Source organism: Terrapene carolina, unplaced genomic scaffold (assembly GCF_002925995.2).
Source record: "Terrapene carolina triunguis isolate 2854851 unplaced genomic scaffold, T_m_triunguis-2.0 Scaffold227, whole genome shotgun sequence".
Classification (NCBI taxonomy): domain Eukaryota; kingdom Metazoa; phylum Chordata; order Testudines; family Emydidae; genus Terrapene; species Terrapene triunguis.
The window spans coordinates 113,972-125,418 of record NW_020664578.1 but is presented as its reverse complement, the minus strand read 5'-3'; positions in this window follow the sequence as shown (position 1 = coordinate 125,418).

The following is an 11,447-nucleotide window of genomic DNA, read 5'->3' as shown; positions in this document are numbered from 1 at the left end:
AGATAAATAGCCCCCTTTCCTCATTTAGCTTTTTGCTTCTGACCACAGATTAAATACAGTCTAAAGTTCAGCTTTGTAAACGTGGCTAAACTGGAGGAAGAACAGAGCTGAGAATACAGCCCAGCTCTGGGGAGCCTCAGAGTATTGTAATTTCTAATTCATGGTCTGCCACAGTCACTGGTTGGAAAAAAACAAATACAGACATTCCTTTAAGACAGCTCAGCACTGATACATCCAGGAACCTATTCCTCGCTTACATTGGTCCTGGTTTACTACCACCAATAACATTCAACATCTGTAAAAATAACAAGATTCCCGTTATCCAGACTTACCCGGTCCAGGAACAAGAAAAGTGCAGTAGAGTATTTTGGAGTGGAGCAGAGATCTTATATAGGGTTCTTAATCATACCCTGTGTATCTTCCAAAGGAGACACCCTCAATGTGCAATGGCCTGATTCATTTCTAACCAATTCAGCTACACCTTCCCTCCTCTGCGGCTTTATTTATCTCTTACTTCTGTTGTACTGATTTGCTGCAACAGCGACTGCAGAATATGTCCAACGCCAGCCCCACCCTGGACGCCTTGCCAAGGCATTTTACAGAAAGGCTACTTTTAATTTTTCTTTAGGTGTCACCCAGAAATGTCTCTGAATGTCTGTGGAGCAAACCTGTTTTGCAAGGATCCGCTTCTCAAAGTGATGGGCTTTAGGTGGAGAAGCAGGGGAAGAAGCCACACATAACATAAAGGAATATGCTGTAAAAGATATTCCTTAGGCCTATGTGACACTGGAGGTCAGACGAGATGATCACAAGGGTCCCTTCTGGCTTTGGAATCTACAGAATATTTCTTGATAAGCGATTGTGATATTAAAGTGACTTGAATAGTTTTTTTATGAGCGGGTTAAACACAACTACTCTCCCCACTGCTGTAGTGCTTTCCGTCTCTGAGCGCAAAATACGACAGCATTAGTTCTTGAAAACGCTGCTTGTGGCTGTAGGTGCCTTGCTGTTAGGAACACGCAGCTGTGTGCGCAGCGTGGAGGGGAAATGTTGTCAGTGATACTCCTCTGCATAAGTGTCTGTGTGCGTCGGGGATAAGTATCCTTTGGATCATTGTTCTGCGCGCATGTGCGTTGAGGAGTAGGTGTTAACACTATCTGTCTGGTTAAGAATGCTCCTCTGTGTGTGTGGGGAGTATTATAAAAAAGATCTCATAGAATATCAGGGTTGGAAGGGACCTGAGGAGGTCATCTAGTCCAACCCCCTGCTCAAAGCAGGACCAATCCCCAACTAAATCATCCCAGCCAGGGCTTTGTCGAGCCTGACCTTAAAAACCTCTAAGGAAGGAGATTCCACCACCTCCACCATCTCTTATTTGGGCTAATTTTGAACCCGCCTGAACATTGTAGATTTAAAAATGTGACGCCGACACATTGAAGAAGGAGCAGAGAGGGGCAGAGTTAAAGACGAACACAGAACCACCCCCATCCTGGTAACGATATTCATTTGAAATTGACACGGCCCCTCTGCCCCCCAGGCACTGTTAAGAGAAGCTGAAATTTCAGGGTTACGTCCCCTACTTGCTCCCTTCTGGTTTGTGAGGTCAGGTCTTCACTCCTGTAACGGGTTACTCAAAGTAGCAAACGCTGCTCCTGGTAGTAAGTGTTTTCAGGATCAGGCCCTTGGAGGTCGACCAATGCACCTGCCCGCGTGAGAGTGCAGGATCAGGTCCTTTGAGTGCAAGCTGTTTGGAATAGGGCCAGGCCGTTTGATGGCTGGAAAGTGCCTAAGGCACTAAATAAATGAATGATAATGACAGTAATTAATATTACAGCCGAGCGGGAGTGGGGGTGAGAGAGAATGTCTAATGGAGAACTAAATACAATCAATACATTCCACCACATATAGGGCAGCCACTTAACATGTAGGGAAAAAAGTGATCCCCCATTTACAACCCTTCCCATAACAGGCAATGCGGCCTAGTGAATCAGACCCTTGCCTAAGAGATATGAGATCTGGCTACTAAGTCCTAGCTCTGCCATTACCTAATAAATAATCCTCTGTAAATTCCTGGCCTTCTGGTTCCTCTCCCATCCTTTGTTGATTTCGATTGCAATCGCTTTAGGGCAGGGACTGTCTCTTGCCGGGTGTTTTTACAGCCCAGTGGGCCTCTGATCTCGGGCGGTTACTTTAGGCACTGCTGTAATAGAACGAATAATTACAACGTCAATCAGAAGGCAGTAGAGCTGTCCGTGGGCAGAATTTGGGCAGTGGTATAGAGAAGAAGAGTTATTTGTGGTTTAGCATTGGAGAAATAAGGGGATTATTTTACTATGCACTAGGGTTGATTGTGGAAGGATGCGTCTTTCTGTCTTTCCCCTGCGAGCACATTATATGGTCAACCTATATTTCATGTCCCTCCCTCTACAGGTGTTTTGAGATTAGATACGTGTGGCTAAAATACTTGTTCCAGCGTCATTGAATTATTCTCACTGTAACTGTCATGAAAACCTCACATTCAAAATTACCGTCTCCCAAGCATATCATTAGCATCAAGGTGGGGGGTAATTAACACCCTGCGGGCAACTGGACTAATGTAGGTGTGTTCAAAACAGTGTCATTCAACTGGCTTCTTCCCGTGGGGCCTGTGGAGTATTCTGTGGTTTTCCATCTTCCTTGTGCCAGGACAGTCATTCTGAGCAAGGTCCGTTGATCGAATAGGTGAATTTACTGTATTGCTGTGTCCGGTTCCAGACCCTAACACTGAGCTCTGACCAGCTACGAAACAAATGTCACTGCAGGCCCTGAGTCAGAATCTCCAGCGGGATTCTCTGATGTGTTCTGTAGGCATTTATATCATGTCCTTTAAGGTGCTGGGTTCATAGTGCTGGAGAACGAAGCCCTCTGTATAGCCACGAAGCCCTCTGTATAGCCCTCCGTTCCGCCTGGGTAGAGGGAGAGTCAACTTCCCGGACTACCTATGGGGGAAGAGAGCAACAGAATCAGAACTGAGGCCCGTCTGCTGCAAAATACAGAGGCCTGTGCATAGGCAGGGAAACACAATTGTGGCTCCGTTATTCATGCTGCCCTGACACCAGGAGTCGTCCAACTGAAGTCAATGGGTGTCTTTGTGGAATACGGTACTGCTGAGTGTGAAGGAGGGGCTGGCCTTTTGGTAGCAGAGGGCTAAGACTGTAAGTTCTTTGCGGCAGAGGCTGCCTTTATGTTCTGCATTTGTCCAGCACCTCGCACAGTGGGGCCCTGGTCTGTGGGTGGAGTTCCTAGGATAGCACCTAGGAACACAAATAAATAGATAATAATAATAATAATGTAATAAATAAACTTAGCTGCTTCAGCAGAGAACAGTGATACACCAGCTGAAAAGCAAGTTAACAGAGCCCCTTTCCCTCAGGCTCAAAGCCGGGTATCTGGAGTCCAGTGGGTTCAAGGAAACAATCATAGTCCAGGCTATAAGAATAAGAGGGTTAGTGTGACTGGGTGTCTCGCCTCTGCCCCCTGCTGGACAGAATCAGAACTGCTTAACTATCCATCATAGTCCCCGTTCTGCTAGCATTTTGCCAAAATGCTCCTTTACCTCAAGTACCAGGGGACCGTGGCCCAGAGCCACAGACGTATTTAGGTGCCTAACTCCCACCTAAAACACTTGGTGCATCTTGGTGGCCTGTGCCTTTAGAGCAGAAGACGTTGGAGAGCTATCCCTGTCCTCTCCGGGAGACTCCAAGGGGCTGCGGGGACGTAGTGAGAACCACGAAGGCCTAGTTACCCGTGGGGTTTGTTATACTAAAACATTTGATTACTTCTGGGCCTCTCTAGCAAAGCATCCTAAGCATGCCAATGAAACAAACCCTGATCAGTCGGTAAGGATTTTAAGTCTTTTACTGCACGTATTACTGAATGACAAACACCAGGCAAACCCCTTTGTTTAGCATGTCTGAAGCTAACAGTGGGGTGCAAATTATAACCTCTCTTTTCAGCTGGCAGCTGGCCATAATTCAAGCGTCTGCCTGGACAGCCTTAAAGGCGACTTTTCAAAGAGTGCCACCCGCTGGGAGCTTCGATATAGAGCAGCCAGGACTTTCAGCAGCCTGGCACACCTTGTCGAGATCAGCTAAAGGCGGAGTGACAGCTGCCCACAGTGAAAAGAAATGTTGTGCATAATAATAATAATGTGTAGCTCTTCCCGGCCATAGAAAGATTAGTATAATTATTACAGATGGGGAAACTGAGGCACATAGCAGGGACGTGACTTACTCTCTCCATCAACAGCTCTGTTGTACTGTAGAGGCACGGAATACGCTGGATCAAGCCTCCACGTGCCAGCGTCAGCACAGCAGCTGAAGCAAGCCCACTGTGCCGACAATGCATACAGCAAAGACAGTGGCAACGCCTCTCTTCTCTGAGCTCTTCCCTGGCCGTTTGCTACCACTCTGCCCAGGAGGAATTCCCTCTAGGAGCAAGCAGAGAATTCATTCTCAATGGACGTCAGTCTTCTGCCTTTCTACTTGGACTGTCCATACAGTTGCTACTGGCTTCTATAATGTGTCCATTCGTCCACTGCGACCTGGACTGAGTCCCAGCAAACGTATCTCACTGGGTCAAGAAGTTAAGTTTTAATAACTCCCTAAATATCTTTATTAGAAGCTGCTACAAACTAAGTGCAATTTAAAAATTTACTATTAGGCATTTGGGGGCAAGATCCTCACAGTAGGACCCCCACTTTAGGCTCCTACTTTTGAGCACCGTTGCTTTAGCCAACAAATGGCTAATTAGAAAGTTTTATTTTAAACACTACAGAAATACTTACAATTTTTAAGTACACATTTTTGTTTGAGAGGAAAAAGAAATAAGAATAATATGTATCAATAAATATTTACAAAGGAAGGCACTGTCATTATCCCCATTTTTGAGATGGGGAAACTGAGGCACCAAGCAGGGGAAAGATTTGCCCTAGGTCAGGAAGAGAGCCAAGGATAGAATTCATATCTCCTAGTCTAGGGTGCTATCCACTAGCCCAAATCACCTAAGGAAATTCAGCTCCAGAATCTATATTAGAAACAGCATTAGGAGCAAAATGCCCCTCCAGCAACAGAAAGGGTTAAATGGTTTCAATGGGGTGGATTGAAATCACTACAGGTGTGCCTCTTAATGACTTACTAATTGGGTAGGAGGTGAACATAAAAAGGGGACACAAGATGGGCCTCAGAGGAAAATGTGGAGGAAGGGGGTGGTGTGAATGCTGAGCTCTAGGGTTCAAGCCAACACTAAGTTAAACTGTCAGAGGAGCTGTATGACTGGTCATGGAGGCAAAGCCCCTTTTGTTGTTAGTGGAATTATTTGATTTATGGTAGTGTGTAGAATCCACAGCTGAGCTCAGGGCCCCGTTCTATTTGGAACTGCACATACCCAGAGCAAGAGAGAGTCCTTGCCCTGGCTGGCATGCACCGTTTCAAATCAAGTTCATAATTTCACCGTGGGTTCTCTCAGACAGCTGTTTCTAGGAGCCAAACTTGGTGAAAACCAGCACAGATGGTGGGGATGAGAGACGCTGATAAAGCAGACTTGAAGCCCCTGTTAAATATGATACTGTTGTTGCTGGGTTGCAACAGAACTAGAAACAAGAACAAACTTTGCTATGGAGCCTGTGTTGTCCCTGTAATTGAAACTACAGCGGGAAAACGCTGATACTTAGCAACAAAACAGCACTCAAGATCTTTGAATGGTTACTAAGATGCATAGCACTTGCTGCTGCATTCCATTTCTGTTAACCACCAACACTTTATACAGAGCTCGAGTTTGAGGGTCAAGACAACTCAGAGCTTAGAAGGACAGACGGTATCTTATTAATGAACATTGGGATCGTGGTCTGGAGCTCAGACAGGCTTACATTTCCCCAGATTATACACCTACCCAGGCCTCTTTTTCCTCTGTAACATTCAAAATATTTGGCTGCGAACCTTGTCATTAAGCTGTAACGTGGGTGGAGTATAATTGGTGAGAGTATACTGAGAAGGGAGGGAGGTTGTGACAATTTTACTGGAGTTATTTCTAGTTAAATGCCTGGCCCACTTCTGAAGTGATTTCCAAGCTGGGAGGAGCATTCTGATGAAAAGAACTAGAGACAATAACACAGTTTTATTTTCCATAGGGTCTTTAAAACACACCACATCCCTGAATATCTTACAGAAGCCAAATAGTGCATGGACAGAGAGAAATCATGAAACACACAGAGAGAAATTCAAGTGCAGGCAAAGGAGAAAATTCTTTATATATTTCAACTGGGTTTTGAAATGAGAAGGAGAATGTAGGATGCAGATGGAGGAGAAAGCTCTGCCAGCAGTGAAATTGTGTGGAAGAGTTACAAAGGGGACTGAGGCCAGGGAGGGGGAGTAGAGAGAAACACACCTGAAATCCAGGAGTAAATCCATGCAGGGTTTCTAGCAAGCCAGGTAGGGGACTTTGAACTGGGTCCTGCTACGAAGGGGGAGGCCAGTCCGGTTGTCTGAGGCTGGGGAGATATGGCTGAGTCTGTTGATTTGTATGAAGAGGTGAGTGTGCTGGGAGAGAGTTGATTTCCCTGAGACTGGAGCTTTACGTTCCAGGGCCAGGGAGGTAAGCCCTGATTGGAGACCCTCACGTTGTCATGCAAGAGAAGCTGCTGAGTTCATCGATTATCATTTGTTTGTACTGAGATAGCGCCCAGGAAGCCCTAGTTATGGGTTGGGTGCTGTACAAATAGATCTCGCTCCCCCAGAATGTGTCTGCAGATTACGGCTCATTGTGCCACCGGCACGGCTGATGTTTCTGGTTTCCTAGGGTTCCTCGGAAGAACAGCAATAAGCAACACGAATTCCAAAGGGTATTCCCTTGAGGCAAGTTTTTTACATTTGCAGTCAGCATGGGACAGATTACATACTCCAGCTACCTGGGCCGAGTACGAGCTCGGGGGAAGCCTGTGGGTACATATTCAGCATGGCTAGTCCATGCCATTGCTTGTCGCTGCCTGTGCCACCATGGTTATACTGCTGGTTTGAGTGCATGAGCAGGGAATCACACCCCTACCTCCCCCGGTAGACATAGTGTGTGACTTTAGATGATACACTTAGCCTTATTTTACAGCGGGAAAACTGAGGAACTGGGAGGTTAATGCACCTTTGGGGCGGTGCTGCTTGAGTGATGACACTTGTCTTGAGATCCCCAGGACAGGGAGGTGCTAGAAACGCATCATTATTGTTCTAATTTAGAAAATTGAGGGCAGGAGGGGAGCGGCTGTGTGTCTAATTTTGACACATACACTCGTGTTTTCCCACAGTGGACGGCCTGGTTGATGGGAAAGACGAATAGGGTGGGATCAAACAGAATTGAAGCAGGTGAGACACATTTCTGGGGCACCTGGCATTGGCCACTGTTGGAAGACAGGACACTGGGCTAGATGGACCTTTGGTCTGACCCAGTATGGCCGTTCTTATGTACACTTCTCTCTGCTGTCTTTGTCACGCTGATTTGTCGCTGCCATGGATAAAAGTTGCTAGGTGTGGCTGGCGAAGAAACTAGTCTGTAGCAGTGGGTTGTTTACTTAGCAAATGCTATGTAATAAAGAGCAACAATTTTAAAGATGTATCTGACAGAAAAAATGGCATGATAATTTGGGCTCGCTGAAGGAAGTAGCTTGGGGTTGCAGACTAACCGGTTTCTCCGGAATACCAGCTCTGCTAAGGTTTCTTAATAATAGTGAAAATAATAGTCGTTTGCGCCTCTGACTTGATGTGACAGTAAATGCTACTGTTCAGCCAGGAACTTTAGGACATCATTTAGACATGGATGCTGGAGGGAAAGTGAAAACCTGGACACAGATTGTTTAAAATAGAAAATTTAAATCCAAGTATCTGACTGCAAAAGCCCTGTAGCTCCCAGGAAGGAACTCATAAGCCCATATCTAGGGACAGGTAATATATTTGTTTTCATTTTACACGGAGTGAGTAAAATTTCCCAAAACACATAAGTCCCATTGATTTGTGCCTGTCGAGTGGCTGGACTGCTAGGTTTTGTGTAGCCATACTACCGCTACCTGCTAATGGAGTTGCTTTTTAAGTTCATGCACTTGAGGTCCTTGGTGTGACGCAGAAGGTTCTGGATTCCAATCCATGGGGGGTTTATTACAAGTGGGTCCACAAAATGAGGGTCCAGTCCTCCAGTGGGTTACTGTGGGTGGTTCCCAGTGGGTTGTTCCATCTGTGGTATTTCTAAAGCCCCTTTTCCACAACACCTAAGCACTGCCCTGTGTCAGAGCCTCATGAACCTTCCCTGTGTACCCTCCTCTGGAATTCCAGGACACCTCTCCTGGTGAGTCTGCAGGAGCGGGAGGTATAAGCGGGTGGAGGAGTCAGAGGAGGGCAAGGATCAGGCCTGAATTAACTAAATATATGCAGCTTGTCCACTTATTCTGAGACGCAGGACAGAGGTGGCCTGCGCATGAGGCTTGGCTCCAAGAACGACAGGGTTCTTAAGTCCTCCATCCATGGGGCGCGTGAAACAAGAGGGCAGACTTCTGAGACGTCCCACCCACCAGCCTTGATTGGGAAGGGGCTTCCCTTGAGCAATCCAAGGGGAGTTTAGTCTTGTGTGCCCACTTGTTCCTAAGCCTTTGCCAACAAGGGGGCCAAACAGTGCTGGTGGTGGTGGGTATGCACAGCACCTGACCTGCTATGCAATGAACTGAGACCCACTGAGAGACACTACACACAGGCCGTCCACCCGCCATCGTCTGGGAATGGCTTTCAGCCCCTGGGCTGGGATTTCATCTCATGAATGAGACTTAAGTCTCTGATCCGCGGCCTATTGTTTGGGCATCTTGAATACAGCGGAGCTCATAGACAAGGGGTAAAAGGGCAAGGATTATTATTATTACTAGGTGTATGACAGTAGTGCCTAGCAGCTCCAGGCATGGTGCTAGGTGCTGTACAAACACAGACCACAAAGATGGTTCAGGCCTCAAAGAACTTACAATCTATGTCATGCAGGACCCTCTTTCTTAAAGGATCATTTCAAAGCACTTCTCTATCTTTCAAGTTTTTAGACACTGTACAGGATTAGACAATACTCCTTCTTTCCCTGGAGTATTTGTATTTCATTAAACACTGATTTATTTTTTTTTTTTTTTTACATCCGCTCTCTTACTTTATCAAGCACTGAGGATAGTGAGTGGTGATCTTACCCTCCCTCTGTTGGCTATTAGTGTATCTGCAACATCAGGGTAAAACTCTCTCAAGAAGATTCATAAACAGCAGAGGGTTTCCCACACTCTATCTCAGGACAGTGGGCAATCTTGCTTTTGCTGGTGGCCCTGAAAGTGTGGAATATGCTTCCCCTTAACCTTTGGGTTGATTCCTCTTTCCACTTTTAACCAACAACTAGCTGCTTTTCTGTTTCAAAGGGGTTGTTTATTACGCTTATTCAATTTCGCAGCCTCTTTCCCACTTTTTGTGGTCCCCCCCCCTCCAATTGGTCTAATCCCTTTGAAGTACGGAGTGTGGTTTGTGTTAGTTTTTTGTTTAGCAGTTTTATTTTTATGTATCTTACAATTACTGCATCGTTCCTTCTGCATCTTTGTGGGCAAAGAAGGGAAGATAAATACAGTGTAGCTCGGGTATATAAGAAGTGGGGCACATTAGCGCAGAGAACATAATAATTGTGTCATTCACCCACATCCCAGCGGGTTATTTTTAGTCCACTGAAAACCCTGTTTATTCCTGATTTGTTGGGTTAATGTTAACTAAATATGTCGACTCCTCTAGTAAATGCACTTACATTCTTTCACGTATTAATGAGCATATTGGACATAATAAGCATACTTCTCCCAGGATAACTGGACTCAGGCCAGATTCAGCAAAGCACTTAAAGCATGCTGATAATCTGGTTGCTGCTCCGTAAGGCACTTAAGCATGTGGACAAACTTATGCTTAAAGTTAAGTCTGTGCTTAAGTGCTTGGCTAAAATACGGCCTTAGCGGTTAGTAGGGATAATTTTTTTTGAGGTCTGTGTTTGAAGCCTATTTTCAAAACGAGGGTTCTATAGACTAGTTTTGAAATAAATGCTTATCTAGTTGCAAGAATGCTTAACCACATTTCAAGAGTAAAGATGGAGAGAGACATTTCCTTCTCCCCAGGACAGGAGTCTCCTCTGTTACCTTTTCTAATATTCAGGGTTAAAATGCCCCGTTCCATAAGCTTTCCCTCTGATGGGGGAGGGGGAATCACAAATGTATCTGAGGATTAGTATCTGTCTCTAGATTTGGATGGCAAAAGGGACTGGCCGTGTATCTGGCTAGCAAGAATTTCCAGAGTTATAATTAATTATAAGAAAAAATGTAGAATGGGTAATAAACCTCCTGCTTGGGGATTTAAGCCAGACTAGAGAGCAGGAATGTGGGGGGAAGATTTTCCCAAATCATCTTCTGTGAGGTTTTTGCACCTTTCTCTGAAACATCTGGGTTCTTGGCCACTGTCAGCCACAGACTACTGGGCGAGGTGGACCTGCGGTCTAATCCAGTCTGGCAATTCCTGTGTTCCTAAGAGTGTCAAATATATTTGTATGTACAATTTATTGGACAATTAACTGAAAAAAAACCTAGTCAAATAACTATTCTGCAGCCACCTCTAGCTTGGGAAACTTTCCCAACGTTTTATAGATCATTGCACCACAAGGAAGTGATTTGTGACAGTCTGTCTCTCCTTCATTTCTCCCTTGCCTTTCCTATCTCCCTTGTAGCAGGATGACTTCTCAAGCTCTAAAGCAGGGCTTCCAGATGGGATACCTTTTCTGTGCACATTTTTATCAGCAGAGGCAGCTGCACATCACACACACATTTAAAAATTTTATTAAGATGATGTTAAAAAAAAATAGTGAACAGAGTTTGAGCATAGAAGTTTCTGGTTATCAGGGAATAATGTACAGATTATCGAGGGTGCAAAGTTTGGTTTAAGATAAGGTGGCATGAGGAATACATAATCTGCAATATCCCCGATTGGGGGTAAAAGGTTGATGGGTCAAAGTACAGACATTGAGATATGAGGGTATGAAGTTCATAAAGTGGCTATGTTTGGGTGTGGATAATAATGAGTGGATATGATGATGAGGATGGACTGACCCTCATTTGGTGAGATTTAATGTTCAGGGAGTTTATGGTTCCAGTTCATATGATCCAACGGAGAAGGTCACTTGGTCCCTTTCTCGTAGTGGGAGAACGAATACTATAAAGGTCATTGAACAAATGAAATGCACAACTGAGAAAAAACCTGTAAAATTCCAACTGGGACATTGTCCTGTAGACACCAGCTTTGCCATTTGAACTTTGCTACCAGGGGTCCAAGCAGCACAGATTTGCATTAGTACCGCACAAGAGTAGTAAGAAATTTTCAGCTTTGAAAATC